The 21,084-nt window shown below is 39.8% G+C and overlaps 1 pseudogene; it reads right to left on the bottom strand.

Moving 5' to 3' along the window:
* Positions 1–19,748: 19,748 nt before the first annotated feature.
* On the bottom strand, positions 19,749–20,691 carry LOC100686900 (annotated as a pseudogene).
* Between the last annotated feature and the right edge of the window lie 393 nt (positions 20,692–21,084).

The raw sequence follows: 21,084 nt of genomic DNA, 5'->3' as shown, positions 1-21,084 counted from the left end.
AAGTAACACCGACATTCTGGCTTTGAGATAACAGAAATACACACTGAGGGCTGAAAGAGTTCCAGGTAGAAGCAGACCCCTGTGGGAGGGGGCAGGAAAGAAACGCATCGTGGGGAAGTCTGGACCGAATGAATTAAAATTTGACCCTGAATTAGAGAGTTCAGAAACTCTCAGAGTTGGGAAAACACATTGGAAATAAAATGGGTTTTGTTTTGTTTTCGGAATCCTTGTTTTTCACTGGGCTTAATGACTGAATGGATAAATAACCTTGAAGTCTGCCCAGCTTAAAAAGATGTTACAGTGATGGTTTATTGAGGGTCTCAGATCACTGGGAGTGCAATGGTGGACAGGTTTTATTTTTCCTGTCCCCCAACTTCTCCTTCTCATCTCTTAAAACTTTATCAACCAGAATCTGTGGGGATAAAGTTTGTGACCTCACAAGCAGTTATTAAAAAGTCCTGTCTAAGCTAATTGAAAACTCCAGACTGAGGCCCTGCCAGCTGCCAGCTCAGACTTCCACCATGGCCTGAGGGATGAGCAGTGCAGGAATGTGATCCTTACTCCTTCTTTCCTCCTCTGGTGTTTTCCTCGGAGATGAGAAAGAAGGAATAGGCAAGGCTCTCATTTAATAACTGCCACTGTAGCTCTGAACCTAAGTTAAGCTGCCTTCTGTGAGAGCAGCATTCAAAAACTGACTGTTTGGGTGTACATGTAATTGCATTCAAGGATCCTGGTCAGGGGTTCACCATCATACAGATCCTTGAGGCAGGACAGCTGCAAACTCTTCAACATCCCACTTTGGCTTCCCTCCTGGGGACACATCTTACAGACGCATGCTCTATGGATCTCTTTGTTGATGGAGCACCTGGTTTTCTTTTGGCTCCTGTTCAACATTTCCAATGCACACTTCACCTTCTGTAGCTGGTGCAGCCCACAACCTTTTGCTGCTATAATGTCACCTGCCTGGATACCTGCCTGTGGTGACCACATGAACCAGAGGAAACCTACAGGTTGGAGAAGCACTCATTCTATGTTGGAGAAAATGAAAAAGCAAAAAAACACTGCATTTCTTCCTCCAAATCTGATGCTCCCAATTCTAATTACTGATAAGCTACAGCTCTCCTTCCCTGCTTCTTTGTCTTCTGTTTTATAGACAGGAGGCAAAGAATGACAGACACTGGCAGCAACAGAGCCAGTCAAGAGTCCAGATGTGTTCATTTCTCTCCAGAATGTGTTGTACTTGATACTCTGTCCTTAACTTTGGTCCTCGTCACCAATTCTGGCAAAAATAGAACATCATCTTATACTGTGATGTCCAATCCTAAAAAAAAAAAAAAAAAAAAAAAAAAAAAAAAAAAAAAAAAAAAACAACACACACACACACACAAAAAAAAAACTCTCAGTTTTGCCGTTTTAACTAAAATACCAGAATTAATGTAATTTTTCTTAGTCTCAGATTTCTTTCATATTGATTTCCAGGAGTTTAGTTTTGTATGCTTTGGAATCCTTTTTAAAAACCCTGCCAAATGGCATTGTGCTTGCTTAAATATTGGTTTTATATTAGGCTGCAAAAGTAGAAGTGAAACTCAGTATCATTCATTCTTATCTTGCTTAAATCTAGTTAGTTCAAATGAACTCTGCAGTCAAAACTGAGACAATAAAAAGTTTTAGTACACTTCTAATTTGATTAATATCTGAAATTTTTAGGGTTTTTAAAATCTCTTTTCCTTATCAGGAAAGAAAATGTAAAAAAATGCATTAGGTCTAACTTAGAACAACCTATATGATGGCTTAGTTTTCTAAAAAAATCTGTCCATTTGTGTGTACATATACTTAGGAACACAATGACAGCAAAACTCATCCATCCCTGAACGGTTTCAATACTAAGTCACCAGTTGTGGGTTTATAATATGTGGGAGATAAACAGAGGAAAACCAATTATTATTCATTTTATTATATTACTTTGTACCGTCCGGTTGGTTCAAATGAGAACTATGGTCAAAATGTTCTGTTGCTTCAGAGAGAAAAATATTAAAACCCTACACCACTTGATTAATTTATCTGGCAGCTTAAATATTTTGTTCTACTTAGTGGTTCTAATTCTTTTTAAGATTTTATTTATTTATTCATGAGAAACACAGAGAGAAAGGCAGAGACACAGGCAGAGGGAGAAGCAGGCTCCATGCAGGGAGCCCGATGCAGGACTTGATCTCAGGACTCTGGGACCATGCCCTCAGCCAAGGGCAGATGCTCAACCGCTGAGCCACCCAGACATCCTGGTTCCAATTTCCATAAAAACTATTCTCACAAAAAAAAAAAAAAAACTATTCTCACAAATGAATATTTAACAAAAACACTTCTAGATCAGGAACCCATATGTAAAAGACTTGTTCTTTTTCCAGGACCTGTATTGAATACATGAACCAATAAATCAATATCGGAATAATTAGGTATTACCTTCAATCATGTCAAGTCACTAATTTTTGGTTAGTAAGGAAACAAGCTAGAGCTAAAGGAATGCTTCTATGGATTAAACGTATTTTCCACAGTGTAGTTGAGTAATCTTAAACTCATCATCCATTCATCACTTATACTATTTTCTATACTAAAGAAAGTAAAGCCCAGTGAGAAGGATGTAGCTTCCCAGGATGTGGCCAAATTATTATTTTTTGCCATCCTAATGATCACCAAATACGGGATCCCTGGGTGGCGCAGCGGTTTGGCGCCTGCCTTTGGCCCAGGGCGCGATCCTGGAGACTCGGGATCGACCCACATCGGGCTCCCGGTGCATGGAGCCTGCTTCTCCCTCTGCCTGTGTCTCTGCCTCTCTCTCTCTCTGTGACTATCATAAATAAATAAAAATTAAAAAAAAATTTAAAAAAAAAATGATCACCAAATATGTGATTCCACAATTTTCAGCCCTTTATTTCATTAATTAAGCAAATATTTTGAGAGCCTAGCCATGCCAGGTATTAGAGGGGCAACAGAGAACAGTATCATGCTAGTTTCCAGCTCTCTGGCAAATTATATGTGAGTGTGGGAGAGAAATAATAGTTGGAAAAATTGGTAACTGCTACAAAACGTTTTTTAGCCCTTACACATACCAGTCCATTTTCATGGTGACTCATGCCCATATACTAGGTCCTTGAGATGGATAAGAGTGGCTCTGTTGTGCTTACTGCTGTAAATCTTCAATCAATCACCTAGAATACACCAGACATTCTGAGAACTGAGAAGGTAAGCCTAAGTAATTCCAGTGGCAAAGTCTCGACTCAGGTTAGTCATCACACTAAATCTACTGTTACTTCAATTACACGGGTCATTTCTTTGACTCTCCACCTCCTTCAGTGGCTGGAATCTTACTTCTTACATTAAGATAAAATCAGATGTAGTCATTTTTAAAGATGCATGAGAAAGATATTTTCCATGTACTATTAAATCTGGTTTAGTTTTCCAAAACAAAAATAAAATAGGAGAAGAAAAAAATACATTTTTTTAAAAAATAGCAAGACACATTATGACAATCATTGGAGTCCATTCAGGTGTGCACACCTAAAATATCCACCACTGTGTTTCAAGTAAAATGGTGATTTTTAGAAAACAAGATTTTACTAATAAATTATTTTAATCTAATTTTTATTCTTTTCTTCTGCTAAAATATTTTCTGTATATACACCAGAGATTTCAGTTAATACTCACATTTTTTTCAGGTGAGCATATGACTTGAGGAAAGAGAGCGTAAAGGGTCAAAGCAGTGGTTTTAATTCTTAGGCTAAGCGAAGATAATGGAAACATTTTCAAGTTATTGCTACTTATGTAGAGAGCTATTGTCTGAATGTGTGCATCCTGCCAACACTCATACCTTGAAACTGTAATGTGATTTGATGGTATTTGGAGATGGGGCCTTCGGTAGGTGGTAGCTGATTAGCTCATGAGGGTAGAGTCTTCGCACATGGGATAAGTGCCTGCAGGTGAGAGACTCCTAAAGACAGTGTTCACCCATTCTGCCATTTGAGGATGCTCAAAGGCAGCTGTTGAAAAAGGTTCTTACCAGACACTCTCTCTGCCAGTGTCCTAATCTTTGACTTCTCAATCTCCAGAACTGTGAGAAATAACTTATTTTAAGCCACTAGTATATGATATTTTTGCTCAAGTAGCCTGAAAAATCTAAAAGGGGAGGAAAGCAAAGAGCTGGTCTTGGAGAGAGCAGCCCCGAGTCCCCATCATCAGGGGCCACCCAGCACTTTGCGTATAATCCTCAGCTTGGCCGTGTGTACACACACACACACACACACACACACACACACACACACACTACTGATCTGTGGTTAGGTGCTGTCCTCAAAGTATTATCCATATCACGTTAAATTTCCAAAAAACAAACAGAATAGCAGGCAGTTTCATTTCCACCATCCAGAGAAAAAACATATTCAACTTCAAGAACATTACATCTCAGTCTGTCTTGGCAACTAATTGTAATTCATTTATAATTACAGTTCTAGGAATATGCAAACTACTCATCTATAGATTATTTTTACATATCAAATTATAATTTAAAATTATAATTTTTAATTTTTATTTAAACATTTATCATTATAAAATTTCAAGCAATCCAAAAAAAACAAATGTCTCCCTCTGTCCTTCACTTCTAATTTTAGTCTACTCTAAAAGGTAACTATAATCAATTATTTAATGATTAATATTTCTAGACTCTATATAAGACTTATATACAGATGCACATGTGTACACACAATTTTATGTAAATAATAGAAACATATCATCTTGCAAATTTTCATTTAAGTTTTTGAAATTTTCTATTATATGCATTGCCATACTAATGGATAATTGGGTAGTCTACAATTTTTTTACTTTTATAAATAGAACATCAATAAACATCTTTGTACATGCTACTTCGTCACATGATTGAATATTTCTGTTTAGTGAATGCTAGCAACTGGAAATGACAGATCATAACAGCAGTATAAATCAGTTCTCTAAAAATTTCTTCCAATATGATTATACCAATTTACATTACTACCAGTGGTGGGAAATAATTCTTTTATGCCCTCATCTCACTTACACTGTGATATTATTCACAAAGCATGCAGTCTAATTTTATTTTAATTTTAAAGATTTTACTTTTTTTTTTTTTTTTTTTTTTTTAGAGAGAGGGAATGCATGCAAGACTGAGGGGAGGGACAAGCGGACTCTGTGCTGAGCATGGAGCCTGTCATGGGGCTTGATCCCGCCAACCCAAGATCATGCCTGATCAAAATCAAGAGTCAGCCAACTTCTGAGCCACTCACGGGCCCTTGATTTTACTTTAATTTACTACTCTCAGATTATAAGGGAGGTAAACAATTCCCTTTATGTTTATCTTTATATATTTCATCTTTTTAAAAACTTTTTACTGGAGTTCGATTTGCCAACATATAGCATAACACCCAGTGCTCATCCCGTTAAGTGCCCACCTCAGTGCCCGTCACCCAGTCACCCCATCCCTCCACCCACCTCTCCTTCCACTACCCCTTGTTCGTTTCCCAGAGTTAGGAGTCTCTCATGTCCTGTCACCCCCACTGATATTTCCCACTCATTTTCTCTCCCTTCCCTTTTATTTCCTTTCACTATTTTTTATATTCCCCAAATGAATGAGACCATATAATTTTTGTCCTTCTCCAATTGACTTGCTTCACCCAGCATAATACCCTCCAGTTCTATATTTCATCTTTTATAAATTATTCATGTTTGGCCATTTATTATTATATATTTTTGCTATTTAAGTAATTTGTAGAAGCTTTTTATTTTGAATATAATTATCTACTATAAATGCCTAAATATACTTTCCTATTTTGTCAATTCTTTTTAACTTTGTTTTGGTTATTTTTGTGGATTAAAAGCTTAAATTTCTTGGGAGTCAATTTATTAATCTTAACTTTCTAGCTATTATCTGCTGAGTATTTTGACAAAAGGTCTTCCTACACCAAAACTGTAAACATATTTTCTATAAATTTCTTCTGAGTATCCTTTTTCCCATGAGGCCTAAAATTCATCTGGAGTTTATTTTTGGGAATGCTGTAGTGAAGATCCATAACTACAAATGCACAGCTAATGTTTCCACATGGTGCAGTAAATTCTATGGGAATGCTGTAATGTAGATTTATAATTCCAAATGAATAATCAACTCTTCCTAAATAATGTACTGAAATTTTCCAAACAATTTACTAACTTTTCCCTTCACTGGAAGACCTCTTTTTTGCATATGGTAAACTATTATTTAACAAATAATTATTACTTGTCATTACATCAGAGAAAATTATTATTTAAGTACCAGCCCATCCCATCAGCTCTAAGTTTCTAGAACTCTTCAGAAATTACTACATTCATCTATAAATATGAGAACCATGAGAAAACCATCACTCTCTTCTCCAGCTCAAGTTTGCTATATTAGCTGTTTTGTCAAATTAGCACATCAAACTGACATCATAGTGAATGCAGCTGAGAAGGTACAGGCTTCATCTTTTCTTAGTTTCCATCTGTCTTATTCTTGGGCCATTATTACAAGCTGATGGCTCCCCAGTGCTAGCTGGCTTTGTATCAGAGGCTAAGTCATGAAGCAGTGAGAGTAGTGATGATCAACTTTCATCAGGGTCCACTTCCCATGTGCTGCAGGCCTCCACTGTAGTGATAGCACTTCCCTGGGCCAACTGCATCATTCATGACTCAGTACAAAGACTCTGGCCTTTTATTCAAATACACATTTCTTCTATAAAATGAACCTAATCCCTTTCATGTCTTTTCCTTGAATGTCATATAACAAAAAGTTCAGAGATTCTGAGATTGCAGCTTTGATCACAACTGTCTTTTATATGTGAATTTCTAAGAACATACAAATTAAAAGAGCTTATTACCTAGTTGAGTGCCTTATTTGTCTTCTATATCTTTCTTCTCCAAATCCAACATGTCATTAAGTCCAACTGACTACTCTCTTGAAATATCATGTAAATTTGTTTTGTCATTTCAATTCCAACACCGCTTTTACTCAGCATCATATCAAATTTCACTTATCTACTATTTACTATTCACTACTATTTACTATTTCACTTACCTACTTATTTACTATTTCAATACTCTCTTCAGTAATTTCTCCAATTTTATTTTATTTATTTTTTAAGATTCTATGTATTTATTTATGAGAGACACACAGAGAGAGGCAGAGACATAGGCAGAGGGAGGAGGAGGCTCCCTGCAGGGAGCCCGATGTGGGACTAGATCCCTGGACCCCAAGCTCACACACTGAGCAGATATTCAACCGCTGAGTCACCCAGGCATCCCAGTTTCTCCACTTTTAATATCACTCTTCTTTGCATTTTGGAAATGGTGTGTCTTTCTAAACCACAGGGTGGTTACAGTTTATGATTTTAACATAACGTATCTGAGTCATGTAACTCCTCATTTTGTAGGCAATAAAACTCTAACTACTTGGAAGGGAGGTCAATAATCTCTCTAGATATACATCAACTTAGTTTTTCTAGAATCCACTGTATCTGTCATTCTTCCTCAAAACAATATATTCTAGATAGCAGCCACAAAGAGGAATGAGCCTATCTACTGGTCCTTAAGTATCTTCAGTGTTAATGTTCTTACTATGAAAAAATAATAAAAATATTACCAGACAACTTTATTGTTCATTTACAATGAAAATATGTTTAAATTTAAAAAAGATTACAATCAATTTTTTTCTATTGTGAAGAGACAATTTTCTCCCATTTCTTTGTGTGAAATAAAATGCCTAACATAGAGACTCAATCCTTACTCCAAAGAAGACCATCGAGACTTCTACTTCTATAACTGAAAAGCCTGTAACAAGAAAAACTACCTTAGAATAACTATTAACATGGGCTAAAAAGTTTTAAAATCTACCATTTATGGGCATGAGGAACAACCAACCCCAAAGTAGTGAGTCAAAAATCCTGGAAGGAGGAAATCAATGTTTCTGTTGTTTTTATCCTGAAGGCATTTGCTGTCTATGTTCTCCCAACAGTGCCCAAGCAAGGGTCTGTGCTAAGGTGAAAAGATAATGTATTGTGTGAGACCTTTGCGTGTTCTAGCTTTTCTCTTTTCCCTAAAAAGAAATAACAATTGAAAATTCCAAACCTCACCAATGCACTTTGTTATAAAATGTACAAAAAAAAAAAAAAAAAAAAGAACAAAAAAATCCCACCTAACTGGGGTAAGAGATCAAGAAATCAGGCTGAAACACCAAACAGAGCTCATGGCAGTCTCCAGGTTATGGACTAACCAGTAAAGTATAGGCCTAAGGAGGAAGGGCTTCAGAAACACTCTTTGCTTTTAGCTGAGCCTCCTGTAAGACTATGCTATGAGATGAAAGCAAACTTCAGCTTTTACAACTCCAAAACTAGTCATCTATTAACTCAGTCTCTGAACGGTACAAGGTGACCTGACCTACTACAACTTCTTTCTGAAAGAAAATTTATTTAAAAGATTTATTCATTTAAGAGAGAGACAGAAAGAGAATGTGCATGCACTTGCACATGTGTATCAGAGGGAGAAGGAGACAGAAAATCCTAAGCAGGCTCCAAGCCCAGCTTAAAGCTGAGATATGGGCCTTGATCTCAAGACCCTGATATCATGACCTGAGCCAAAATCAAGAGTCTGATGCTTAACTAACTGCACCACTTAGGCATCCCTGGAGGAAAATTTAAGAACAAAACATCATCTACAGCGTGTTCAAAGTTTTTTATACATAGTATCTATCATGCAATGCAAAACTATCAGGCAAGTCAGAAGACAGGATAAATTATCAAAATTCAAAGAGTACAAAGAGATAATAGAAGTTATCCTTCAGGTAATCCAGATATTGCTTTCAAATAATTGTTGAGCCTGGATGGCTCAACTGGTTAAGCATCTACCTTCAGCTCAGGTCATGATCCTGAGGTCAGAGAAGAATAGCGGGATATGAGGGCAGAAAAGAATATAAGAGAACTGTGGGTTCAGTAATTGAAAGTAACTGGAGTTCTAGAAGGAGGAGGAGGGAATGGGGTTGACGTAACATTGTGATTGAAATTTTCCAAAAAAATAGTTGAAAGGTATTTACCCATCCACAGATTCAAGAAGTGTGGTATAACTCAAATGGTATAAATGCAAAGCAAACCAAGCAACGACCCGTTTTGGTAAAACTGTTGGGAAATACAACTAAAAGACAGACTTAAAAACAATTAGAGAAAAAATAAAGACCTATTATCCTCAAAAAAGCAACAATAAGACGGAATTAAGTAAACAGAAAAGATGAATGTTAAAAAATATTCCATTGTCTGTTGGTATGGCCTCTTTCATATACTGAATATGGAATAAATGCCAAACAAAGTTTCTATTTCCACAGAAAATATTCTTGAAATATGAACATAAATACATGAATATTTCAAATATGAAATATGAATATAAGAATAGCTCATTTTAAGACAATAAAAATGAATTATTTGTTACATGAGACACATGAAAATAAAGGAAGAAATGAAGAACACAGAAAGGGGTAAACACATAAGTAAATACATGAACACAAATTATACAAAATCATGATAACTTCTAATGGTATTTTAAATGCAAGCACGAGTTAAACACAGGCAAATAGAATATTAAAGGAAGTAAACAGAGTTACTATTTCCTATGGTTTCAGAATTATTGGTGAAAAAGTAAATACGACAGTTTTTAGTGGATTGAAAGAGTTATGTATGTGATAACCTCTGAGGTAATCATGAAGAAAATAGAACAATTAATGAGTAATGCATTAATAGATGGAAATGAAATCTAAAACTTAAATAATCCAAAACAAGGCAATTAAAGAAAATAAAAAAATATAAGGCAAGGGTATGAAAATGCAAACAAACAAATACAAGGGATATCAACTTAAATATGCAAATGGACGAAATAAAACAAGTAGAAGTCTATACTGTATAGAATAAAAATGTCATTATTTAAGTATAAAGACAGAAATCTGAAAGTAAAGCATGGAAAACAGATGTACTGGCTATCTCTTGTGTACAACGCTCAAATGTGGCAACTTCGCACAAAACACATTATTTATCATCTCATAGCTTCTGTGGGTGAGGAGTAGGAAATGGCTTGGCTACAAGATTCTGACTCAGGGTCTCTCACAAGGCTGCAATCAAGGCTGAGCTAAGGCTGCCTTTAAATCAAGGCTCAACTGACAAAGTACCAACTCCCAAGCAATCCACATGATCTCTGCCAAAAGATTGCTTTAGGACAAACTGACTTCCCCTAGAACGTGGGGTTCTAGACCAGAATGAGAGAGCACACGCTACATTCTTTGTAACTTCATATTGAAATCGACATCCTATCATTCTCACTGCATTCTATTCCTTAGAAGTGAGTCACTAAATCCAGCCCACAAACAAGGAGCAGAAATTACACAAAAAATACGAAACTACAGCAGATTCCAATAAATTATGTATTCCCGTTGAACCTCCAAAATGGGAACTCTCAAAGCAGAATCTTTCAGGAGATCTGTGCAGTGGCAAATATTTTCTTATAAATGTTAAGATATTATTTGATTTTTTGCTCTCATGTTCACACTAGTATATAGTGTAGTTTTTGAAAGGTAACATGACATGTGAAATCACCCTTACTCTGGTGACTAATGGGATATGTGACTGTGTGTTCCTGTGTTTTTTTTTAAGATTTTATTTATTTATTCATGACAGAGAGAGAGAGAGAGAGAAAGAGGGAGAGGGAGGCAGAGAGAGAAGCAGGCTCCATGCCTGGAGCCCGACGCAGGACTCGATCCCGGGACTCCAGGATCGCTCCCTGGGCCAAAGGCAGGTGCCAAACTGCTGAGCCACCCAGGATCCTGTGTTCCTGTGTTTTAAAACTTTCTCAGTCTTGGGAACACCTGGGTGGCTCAGGGGTGAGCATCTGCCTTTGACTCAGGTCTTGATACTGGAGTACTGGGATAGAGTCCCCCATCAGGCTCCCTACAGTGAGCCGGCTTCTCCCTCTGCCTATGTCTCTACCTCTCTATGTGTCTCTCATGAACAAATAAAATCATTTTTAAAAAAACTTTAGGGATCCCTGGGTGGCGCAGTGGTTTAGCGCCTGCCTTTGGCCCAGGGCGCGATCCTGGAGACCCGGGATCGAGTCCCACATCGGGCTCCCGGTGCATGGAGCCTGCTTCTCCTTCTGCCTGTGTCTCTGCCTCTCTCTCTCTCTCTCTCTCTCTCTCTCTGTGTGACTATCATAAATAAAAGTTAAAAATAAAATAAAATAAAAAATAAAAAAACTTTAAAACTTCCTCAGTTTTAATATGTAATAGAGTAATATCAAAATGTATAGCCTGCATTATCAAAAAATCTTTAGGATCCTCAATGTTTAAGAATATGAAGGAATCCTGAAACTTGTTTAAGACCAAAATTTAGGGTTAAATCACTAAATAAATGTAGAAAAAATAACTAAAATGAATAATAATTTTTCAAATGCTTGATTACTCAGTAAGAAGGCAAAAATGAGGAAAAAAGATGAAAAGCCTGACAGAAAACAGTAAGCTTAAGTTCAAATACATCAGTTATTATAATTATAGATATTACAAATCACAGAAATACAATGTTAAGTGAAAGAAGCGTATATTCCTATATGATTCCATTCTAAAAACCAGCAAAGTAATCTATAATGTTGGAAGTCCAAATACGTGCTGCCTTTAGGGTGGGTAACATCTGGGGTGGATGGATATCAGGGGTCGCAGGAGACGGCTCTGTAGGGATGGTAATATTCATTGTCCTTACTCCGAGCCATGCTTTGGGTAGGTACATTCACTGTGCAAAATGTCCCTGAGCCACAAACTTTGTTATGTACATTTCTTTCTACCTTTATACTTCATTAATAAAAGAGTTAACCTAAAGAAAAGAGGAAAGTAACCTGCACTTGGTTGGCTGCGTTGAAGACTTGCTCACAGCTGCACTTCTGTGCAGTGTAGAGCTACGTCCTCCCATCTGATGTATCACTTCAGGTCTCCTTATGCATTTCTATGTATACTGAGACAGAAAAAGTAGTTTTAAAAGTAATTCTCCTTCTATGAAATTTTCTTTAACTTCAGTTTCATTTCATCAATCAAATTCAAATAGCAGCCATGCCATGATGTAGTATATAGTGTAGAGCTCCAAACAGCCTTAACTTTTAAGTTCCTCCAATACATTTGCAGAAACACTGTTTCCTATCTAGTTCAGATTTTTACCATCCATTCAAAAGTGCCTTCTTGCCAAAACTCCTACAGATCTAACTAGTCATCTATTTGGAAAAACATGATGTTAAATGAGGAAACTAAGGCCCAAAAGGCTTAAGCAAATTTTTTGAGGCCACACATCTAGTCATTTCCCCCATCAATCTTCCCTTGATCAACTAGGCCCAGTTTCCCTTAGTTTGAATGACATTAGTACACAGTTCCTGTACCCTTGGAAAGGTATGTACTGGCTCTATACATCAGATGTTTTCTTGTACAGGCCATCTTATAGGCTTTGACTACTTTTTTTTTTTAAGATTTATTTATTTATTTGAGAGAGAGAGAGAGAGAGAGAGAGAGAGAGAGAGAGAGAGAGAGAAGGGGGGCAGAGACACAGGCAGAGGGACAAGCAGGCTCCATGCCAGGAGCCCGACAGACTAGATCCTGGGACTCCAGGATCATGCCCTGGGTCAAAGGCAGGCGCCAAACCGCTGAGCCACCCAGGGATCCCGGCTTTGACTGCTTTAAGTGTCCTTTTGGGTCAGTGAATGTCTTACTTTTTGTTTGTTTTACGATCCTGGGGACCTGTCATTATTCTTTTGCTCTAATAATTAGTAAGCATTCACTCATGCATACATCCATTCATTCAACAAATGTTTATTGAATGTCTACCATGAATCGAGTGGCTAAAAAGTCCATCCTCCTCATACAACATAGACCCCAATGTAAATTAGTTATGCAGTAAGTAAAAAAAAAAAAAAAATATATATATATATATACACACACACACACATATATTGTATGTAGTATGTTATATAATGGTAAATGCCCTGGAAGAAAAACTATCCCATGGATTAACCTTCAAATACAATTGTTTTAATGATGCTTTGAGATCTCTGGGCTTACCATGGAGATCCCTTTGGAGCATCTGCAGTGAATAGCAATTCAAATGGCCAGCCTCCCCAACCTGGCTTCCTTCACAACACATGCTTTTATCTCTTTTACATAAAATATTGCCACATACAATTCCACTTGAACAAAACATTTTGCAGTCAAAAATTTATTCAATAGATTTTTTACATTCTAAAACATATCAGCTTCTCAAAGGGACAAATGGTGTTTCTGGTTACAGACCACTGTAGAGTTACTTAGTGAAACTCATTTTGTATTTTTTATTTTTGCTCTAGAATTATAGGTTGTATATAAGCAGGTAAGTTTATGGTACTGAGAAGGACAGTATAATCCTCATCTACTCGACTCTAATGACTGCTGAGTGACCTTTCTAAAGATAATGGGGTGTCCTGTGTGCATTTATCTGTATATAAGCAATAGAATCATTAGATGATTAAGAGAATGGCTGTATTTCAATGATGATTTACTTTTGTGCAATACTGGGTTAGCCATGTGGAAATAGGTTAACATTCTCATGCTGAACCCAACACTTATAAGTGCTAGCTCATTTCAATTAGTTTCTCTGTTGCTAATTGGGAGGTACCAACATTTAGAGGCATGAAAGGCCCACAAAAATGACTTAAAAGACAGCAGATGTATTTTTAAAAAGGGAAACCGTCAGGGTTGAATAGCAACCAGAGACATAAGAGAAGATCCTTTTATAATCTGTGTCTAATTGAATCAGTGCTGAGACAGCTCCCATGATTGATGACGATGGTATCGGTGGTGGTGATGTAAAGGTTATTAAGCGCCCAGAGTGTTCTAGAAGTCATGTGGCACATGTTGTATTGAAAGAATACCTTTGCCATCAAAGACTTTTGCCTTCTAAAAACACATGGGCAAGACAACTACGTACGCATATATACATTCATGAAAAATCTATTTGCATATCTTTTTGTGCAAAAGTTGAATAGATAGAAGTAGGATAATGACAAAGAGAACAAGAGACAAAGGGGGAAAAAAGATGTGGTGTCTACTTGGTAAACACATTTAGGAAGTGTGAAGGGGCAGTAATTTAAGTAAAGGTAACAAAAACAGACTTAAAGACAAGTCTTCATCTATGTGCACAACACCTCTGTAAATTTGTATTAAATCATCATCCCAGCCCATGAATCACCGGCCTTCTTTCGAATAAAGTATACATTCATAAGGGTTTCGAATGAGAATCGGGGGAAACACCACAGTAGTTGCTCTATTTCCTGTTTTTCTAGAAGAGGTATATTGGCATTATTTTTCAAACACATTATTGTAAGCTGGTTCAATTCTTAAGTTTCAAAAGAAACAATGTGTATTAACAGAAACAGATACAGAGAACCATTTTTCATTTGGAACACATTCCATACAGAAGCATGAGATACTAATTTCAGGTGTGGATGTGGTAATCATCTAAAATTTAATTTGAAAAAAGTACATTTCCAACTTCTTAAAAACTGTAACTTTTAACAGTATTCCATGTCTATTGACTCCAAAAGCACTGAACTGAATCACTGAATATTTCTGAATAATTCCAAAGATTTAACAATCCAGGACATGATAAAAGGGAATGAAGTTTAGCAACCGTGCTATTTGGATTTTTACTCCAGGAGGATACAGACAGAAGCCAAACAGTTGATTTAAAATTTAAGAAACTCCCAGAAAAATATTGCTAAAAAGGTATTTAGAGGATGCAACTCTGCTGAAGTCCAAATTATCTGGTCACTTCTAATGGCTTTGCAATGGGCTGAATTTGCGGTAAGCAATTCGTGTTTCAGAACTGTGGTTCCCTGACCTGCAGTATCAGCATCCCATGGGGACTTGTTAGAAATGCAAACTCTTAGGCACCATCCTATACCCAGTTAACAACAAACTCTGAGATTAAGGCCCAGCAATCTGTTTTTACAAGGCTTCAATGACTCCGATGCAAGCTTAATTTTGAGAAAGGCTCCACAACACACTGCAGGCTACATCTCAGCTAGTAACAAAAAATGTCTTGAAGAAACAACACCCTCAGAAGTCTCTAAATTAATTAAAATCACTCCGAGAAATGCCTCAGGGAGACCCCAAACCAGCTGTGAATCCCTTTGATATCTCCCGAGAATCAACTCCACATTCACCTAGCTGCTCAACTTGAACAATTTTTGGAAAATTGGTTAACGCATTCTGTTTTGTCTTTTTTCATCATATAATCAAGACCTTGAAGTAGGCTCACGTTTTTCAAGCTCTTTAATGAACAATGCTTCTACTCTGTTGGGGTACAGGTGAGGATGAGGAGGTACAGGAAATTTAATAATATATTCAGTACTAGATTTGGGGGGACAATGTGATAGGATCTCTCGCTGACTTATGCAAATGAGAATTGTATTTCAGATCTTTGCCCTTCAAATGCCATCAGTCACCGATATAAAGAAACCCAACATTGTATCAGCAAAATGTGATGTTCAAATCAATTAATAATGTATTGAAACTCTTTATTTTATGAGACTTGGTATTTTTAGGAAATTTTTGTTAGGTTAACACGCAGCCCCTTTCAAATCTCGCAGAGCAGTACTGATGGGAAATCATGGCAAGTGGAGGATTTTTCTTTCTTTGGTTTGTAATGTTATGTATGTAATGTTATGGAAGAAAATTAGAACTTCTAGTGTATTCTGGCTTTCCTCAGCCAGCTCCTCTGGAGTCGGGGTTGAGGGGAAGGTACCAAAACTATTTCAGCACCTGGATCAATGCAGATCACTTGAAGTTCTTTCCCCTTTGGGGCCTGCATAATAAAGTCTGAGTCACTGGAGGCCACAGATAGCAGCAGTACCATGACAACAGTGAAGACAGAGAATCAAGAGGGCAGATTACTCTTCTAACACAGTCAAGAGCTTTGTGAAGGTAGAAAAATAGAAGCAAATTTCTTAACATATATTTGTAACAAATAAAACAAATATATGTAACAGGTGTTAACTATGATTATATTTAAATGATAAACTTTCATTAGGTTTTGAATTAAATAGGAAGTCTGATGAATTAAATACAATTTATTTAATGTCATAATCATAGTGAAGGCAGGGATGGTGAGGCGTGCATTCTGAAATTATTTTTTAAGCAAAAAAGCAGTCCATATCCTAAGAAACAATTATCGTGCTGAAATTAACCTGAAACAAAGCTGAAAAAGTTTTGGAAGTTCAAAGTTTTAGTAATGAATTTTAGACTTTAAGCTGAACGGTGAAATCTCACAGAAATAAAAAATAGAAACTGTGGTCTGAAAAGTTCCCTTGAATGCAGGAAAGCTTCTAAATTTTATTTCCTCTGAATTTAACTGTCAATAGGTTAACTAGCAGTCAGACACCCACAAAAGCTTTGTTCTTTCACTACTTCTATTATTCTGATCATGCAGCTGTATGGTCTCCCCATGGCCCATGCCCATTATATGAGGCCTCCTCACTTCCTAGCTTTGAGGCTCTGCATCACTGTAAATCACTGGGACTAATTTTTTGGGTGGATCACTATTAATATTCATTAGATATTCAAGTATTGTCACAAGAATCTAAGGAAGTTAAATTGCATTAAGAAAAAACACCAATTGAGCGAATTTTAACGTATTTGAGAAAATCCTATAGGTATTCCTGTTTTTTTTTTTTTTTTTTTTTCAAAGTAACAGACACTTCTAAAGAAGAACCATACCCTCACCCTCTTGGAAAAAGAATTTAAATATTATGTCATTAAAAAGTGAAAAAATAAATAAATAAAAAAAATAAAAAAATAAAAAGTGAAAGACAGGGGTCCTGTCGGTGGCTTAGTAGGTTGAGCCTGTCTGCCTTCAGCTCAGGTCATGATCTCAATGTCCTGGGATTGATCCCAGTGTAAGGGCTCCCTGCTCAGTGGAGAGCCTGCTTCTCTCTCTCCCTCTGCCACTCCCCCTGTTTGAGCTCTGTCAAGTAAATAAACAAAATCTTAAAAAAAATTAAGTGAAAGACAGCATGTAGCATCCAAGTTACAGGACATCTTAGTTCATAAGTTTGAGTTCCAGTCATATCAACTGCATTTCAATGATTTATTAATATTCAACTAATAATTACCAAATGGACACATAGCTTTATCTTTTTTGTTTGAAAAATGCATTTTTAATTTTGTGAACACAGTATTTGCAATTTGACGGCCATACACCTTCCATTTTTGCTATTCATTTTACAACAAAATATCGATAGGGTATTCATGCAAGTGGTGGGAGTATATACACTGAATAACAAACACTCCAGAAAGCTCTATGTACATTATTTACATATTAACTATTTACCATAAATAGAAATGTCTAAGAAAAAATAAGAAAATGTGAAATCACAACGTGTGGTTTCAGGTCTACAACAGACCTAATTTCCCCAGCAAAGCACATCTATGTCAATAATACGCATTTTAACTTTTAAAAATATTCATTGCTTTATCTGAAGCATTAAATGCTTGCTTCACCTATAAATAGCTCCTATTTTGAGTCCGTTTGGTACCACATTAAACTGCTGACAGTTGTTCCGTGATCCTGAAGACACTTGCTTGCCTGGGTCCAGGGTCATCCAGTTAAACCTTGAGCATTCACCAAGGCCCGCCCGGCGCCCCCCCTGCACTGTCGCCTGCCCTCGGCCTCGATTCAAGCACGCCATGCGGACGTGGGGCTGGGGAGGAGGCTGAGGTCCGCGCGGCGTCCTGGACAGGCCTGCCCGCAGGTGGAGTGGGTCCGACGGCTGGTGTGCCCGTCGTGTTAATATTGTCACCACATAGACGGGGAACGAGAGGATCTCCCGTAACATGGGGGGCAGGTCCCACGGATTCTAAGCATCGCAGCCTCTGCCTCGCTCCTGGGGAAAGAGCCATGACCGGGGAGGAACAGTTCCCACCGGGCTTTCCTGAAGCTTGCTTCTCCCAACCCCACTGAGGCCAAGCCCGGGGCCAGAAAGCCCTGCTTCCCCAGGGGCCTAGCTGGGGCGGCCGCAGGACAGGGACGCTCTCCCTCGTGGGAGCTACCGATGGGGCCGCTGCCGGAGCGCTCTTGAGCAGTGCTGGGCCCGGGCTCCGGGCGCCGCGTGTCCGTGGAAGACCGGAGGCCAGAGCTGCATGTATGCCGGCACATATACTCGCCTTTCTCAAAAACTACAGTTTCGAGTTTGAGGTATCAGTACAGTAACAAAGCCTAATAGCTTGGGAATGAAACAATCAGTTCAATGCAGGTCAGAGTCCTGGGCTCAGACGCCTTTGCATTTAGTGGGACTTAAAGCTACATCAAGGTCAGCGGCGTCGAGGCCAGGGGCCCACAGCCGGGCAGTTCCAGCACCAAGGCAACTCACAGGAACAGTCACTTGTACTTAACATCCTCACACAGGTGCTCACGGTCTGAGGGCTGCTTTCTGGGACTTGCATGTGGCACAGGACGGTCCATGACCTCTCGCAGGAGTGGATGCGGGGCGGGGACCCACCGCCAGAACAGCCGCGTGGGTCAGGGGAGGTCCCATCCCAAACACCCAGACGCAGCGTCCCAGCACACGGCACCCCAACCTCACCCAGCAGTACCCCCATCCTGCTCGGAGATCCACCTTCCCTCCGGCAGCCGCCCTGAGCACCTACCATGAGATCAACAGCAACCTGACAACTACCTGATGGTGGATCCTCTGAAGTTCCACCACCAGTGCGTATGTGGGGTTTTAGGCTATTTACCGGAAACCCTCAGTGCCCCGTGCCTTCATCCCACAGCGTCCTCTCTCCCTGCGAGAGAGTAAGTCTCTGAAAACATGGAGTAAGGTTCGTTCTCATTATTTGTCTATATGTGTTAGGTTAAAAGATCTGGTCAAATTACCATCAGGTCAGTAATAAGTATTTGTTTTGCCAACAGGTTTTCAATAGCAAACACTGGCCCACAGGGAACCGCTAGCTGGTGGGCCACACAGGCCAAAGCAGCCGCTCCGTGGGGCTCAGCACCCGGGCTGCGCAGGACTGCAGTCACCAGAGAAACAGCCAGAACCATCACTTCCATGTTAAAGTTCTGCCTCTTCAGAAGGTTCTCTGTGGGGGCACAACGTCTGTGCTGAAGAGTAGCCCCGGCCGCCAGCCCCCTGGAGCCCAGCCCAGGGCCCCTTGGGGGTAAAGGGGGGCCTACCCCTGTGCACTGCACATGTGTGGACAGAGGTTTCCTCAGTGCACGTACTTGTGTCCTGTACTTGTGCCCAGGAGTTCTGTTTATAGCTGCCATTCTAAAAATGCTGTTAGAAAGTATCTTTCCTTACAATTTCAGAATATAAAAAGGCATATAAAAGCTATAATCCTATATATCTGAGAAAAAACTCTGAATAAAAAAGTGGTAGCTTTTCCTTTCTTGTCCTGATCGAAAACGGCGGCTTCTAGAACGGTGAACACAGCCACGGGAGCGCGCGTGTGGCCCGCGGGGCACGAGGTCCTGCCCGCGGAGGCGGCGTTGGGACGTGCGGGTGGGCCCCGCACAGAGGGCCCCTCGGAGCTCGGGCCCTGCCCTCGGCGACCCCAGAGCGGCGCCTCCGTGAAGCCGCCGCCCGGTGCAGGTGCCGCTCCTCCGGGGAGGCGGCGGGAGGGCGAGGTGGGGCCCAGGGTGTCTGACGGGGGAGGCTCCCAGTCAACTTTCTGCTGCGGGATTTCGGCTTCCACTTTCACCTGTTCCGGCCAGGAGGGATCTATTTCTTATTGGCAATCCTCCTCTTCCTCGTGGCCAGCATGTCCTAGAAGGGATCCCTGCTGATGCTTGCTCGGATGGATTTCATGCTCTCTTCCTTCTCCTCGGGGCTCGGGGCAGAGATCCGTACACGACGTGGTTCCCCTCCACCACTCGGCCGCCTCCGTTTTACAGGCCTTGATGACCTGGTCCTTATGGCTTGGGTTATAAAGCTCGAAACAGTTCTGTTTCAGGGGTCCTCCACCTCCCTGATGCTCAGGTTTTCCAGGGGAACGGTGCCCCTGGGCTCCTTGTCGGTCGTACTCCAAGTACCAGAGGCAGTTGTCGATGAGGATGAACCACAGCGTCCAGGTCTTCACCCGCCCTCCCAGCTTCAGGAGCCAGCCCTCACGGTCAGGGTTGAAGAACGTGCGCGTCAGGTCGCTGCCATCATCCTCGGGGATCTTAACGGGCTCGTTCCTGATACTCTCGTACAAGCTCGGCGCAGCTCCTCCAGGAGATCCCCTCCCTCGCCGATGCCATAGTCCATGGTGACGAAGCGCTCAGCTGCGGGCTTGTCCCGCACATTGTGGTTGGAGGCTGGTGTTGAGCGTGATGATGGCGAACGACAGCACATAGCAGGTGTCTGTGGACTGGAAGACGCCCGGGTTGCACAGGCAATAGCGGGCCACGGACGCCTCCATCCGGCGGTCCATCTCCTGAGCCTCCCCCGAAGTCAAAAGCTCCACAAGAACAGCCTTGAGGCTTGGACAAGGTTCAGATCAGCAAACTCACGGAGTTGGACAAACGCCTGGAGAACTGGAGGGTATTATGCTGAGTGAAGTAAGTCAATCGGAGAAGGACAAACATTATATGTTCTCATTCATTTGGGGAATATAAATAATAGTGAAAGGGAATATAAGGGAAGGGAGAAGAAATGTGTGGGAAATATCAGAAAGGGAGACAGAACATAATAAAAACTCCTAAATCTGGGAAATGAACTAGGGGTGGTGGAAGGGGAGGAGGGTGGGGGGTGGGGGTGAATGGGTGACAGGCACTGAGGGGGCACTTGACGGGATGAGCACTGGGTGTTATTCTGTATGTTGGTAAATTGAACACCAATAAAAAATAAATTTATTAAAAAATAAATAAATAAAGTTGTCCCTCTCACCCAGATAGTCCCCAATCACGGTCTTATTTAGGTCTTCTGGTTTATACAGGAACTGGGCTAGTCTTCTGGGGAGTTCTGCAGCAGGTC

This window comes from Canis lupus, chromosome 11 (genome assembly GCF_011100685.1).
Source record: "Canis lupus familiaris isolate Mischka breed German Shepherd chromosome 11, alternate assembly UU_Cfam_GSD_1.0, whole genome shotgun sequence".
Taxonomy (NCBI): Eukaryota; Metazoa; Chordata; class Mammalia; order Carnivora; family Canidae; genus Canis; species Canis lupus.
This window is presented reverse-complemented; position numbering and strand designations above follow the sequence as displayed.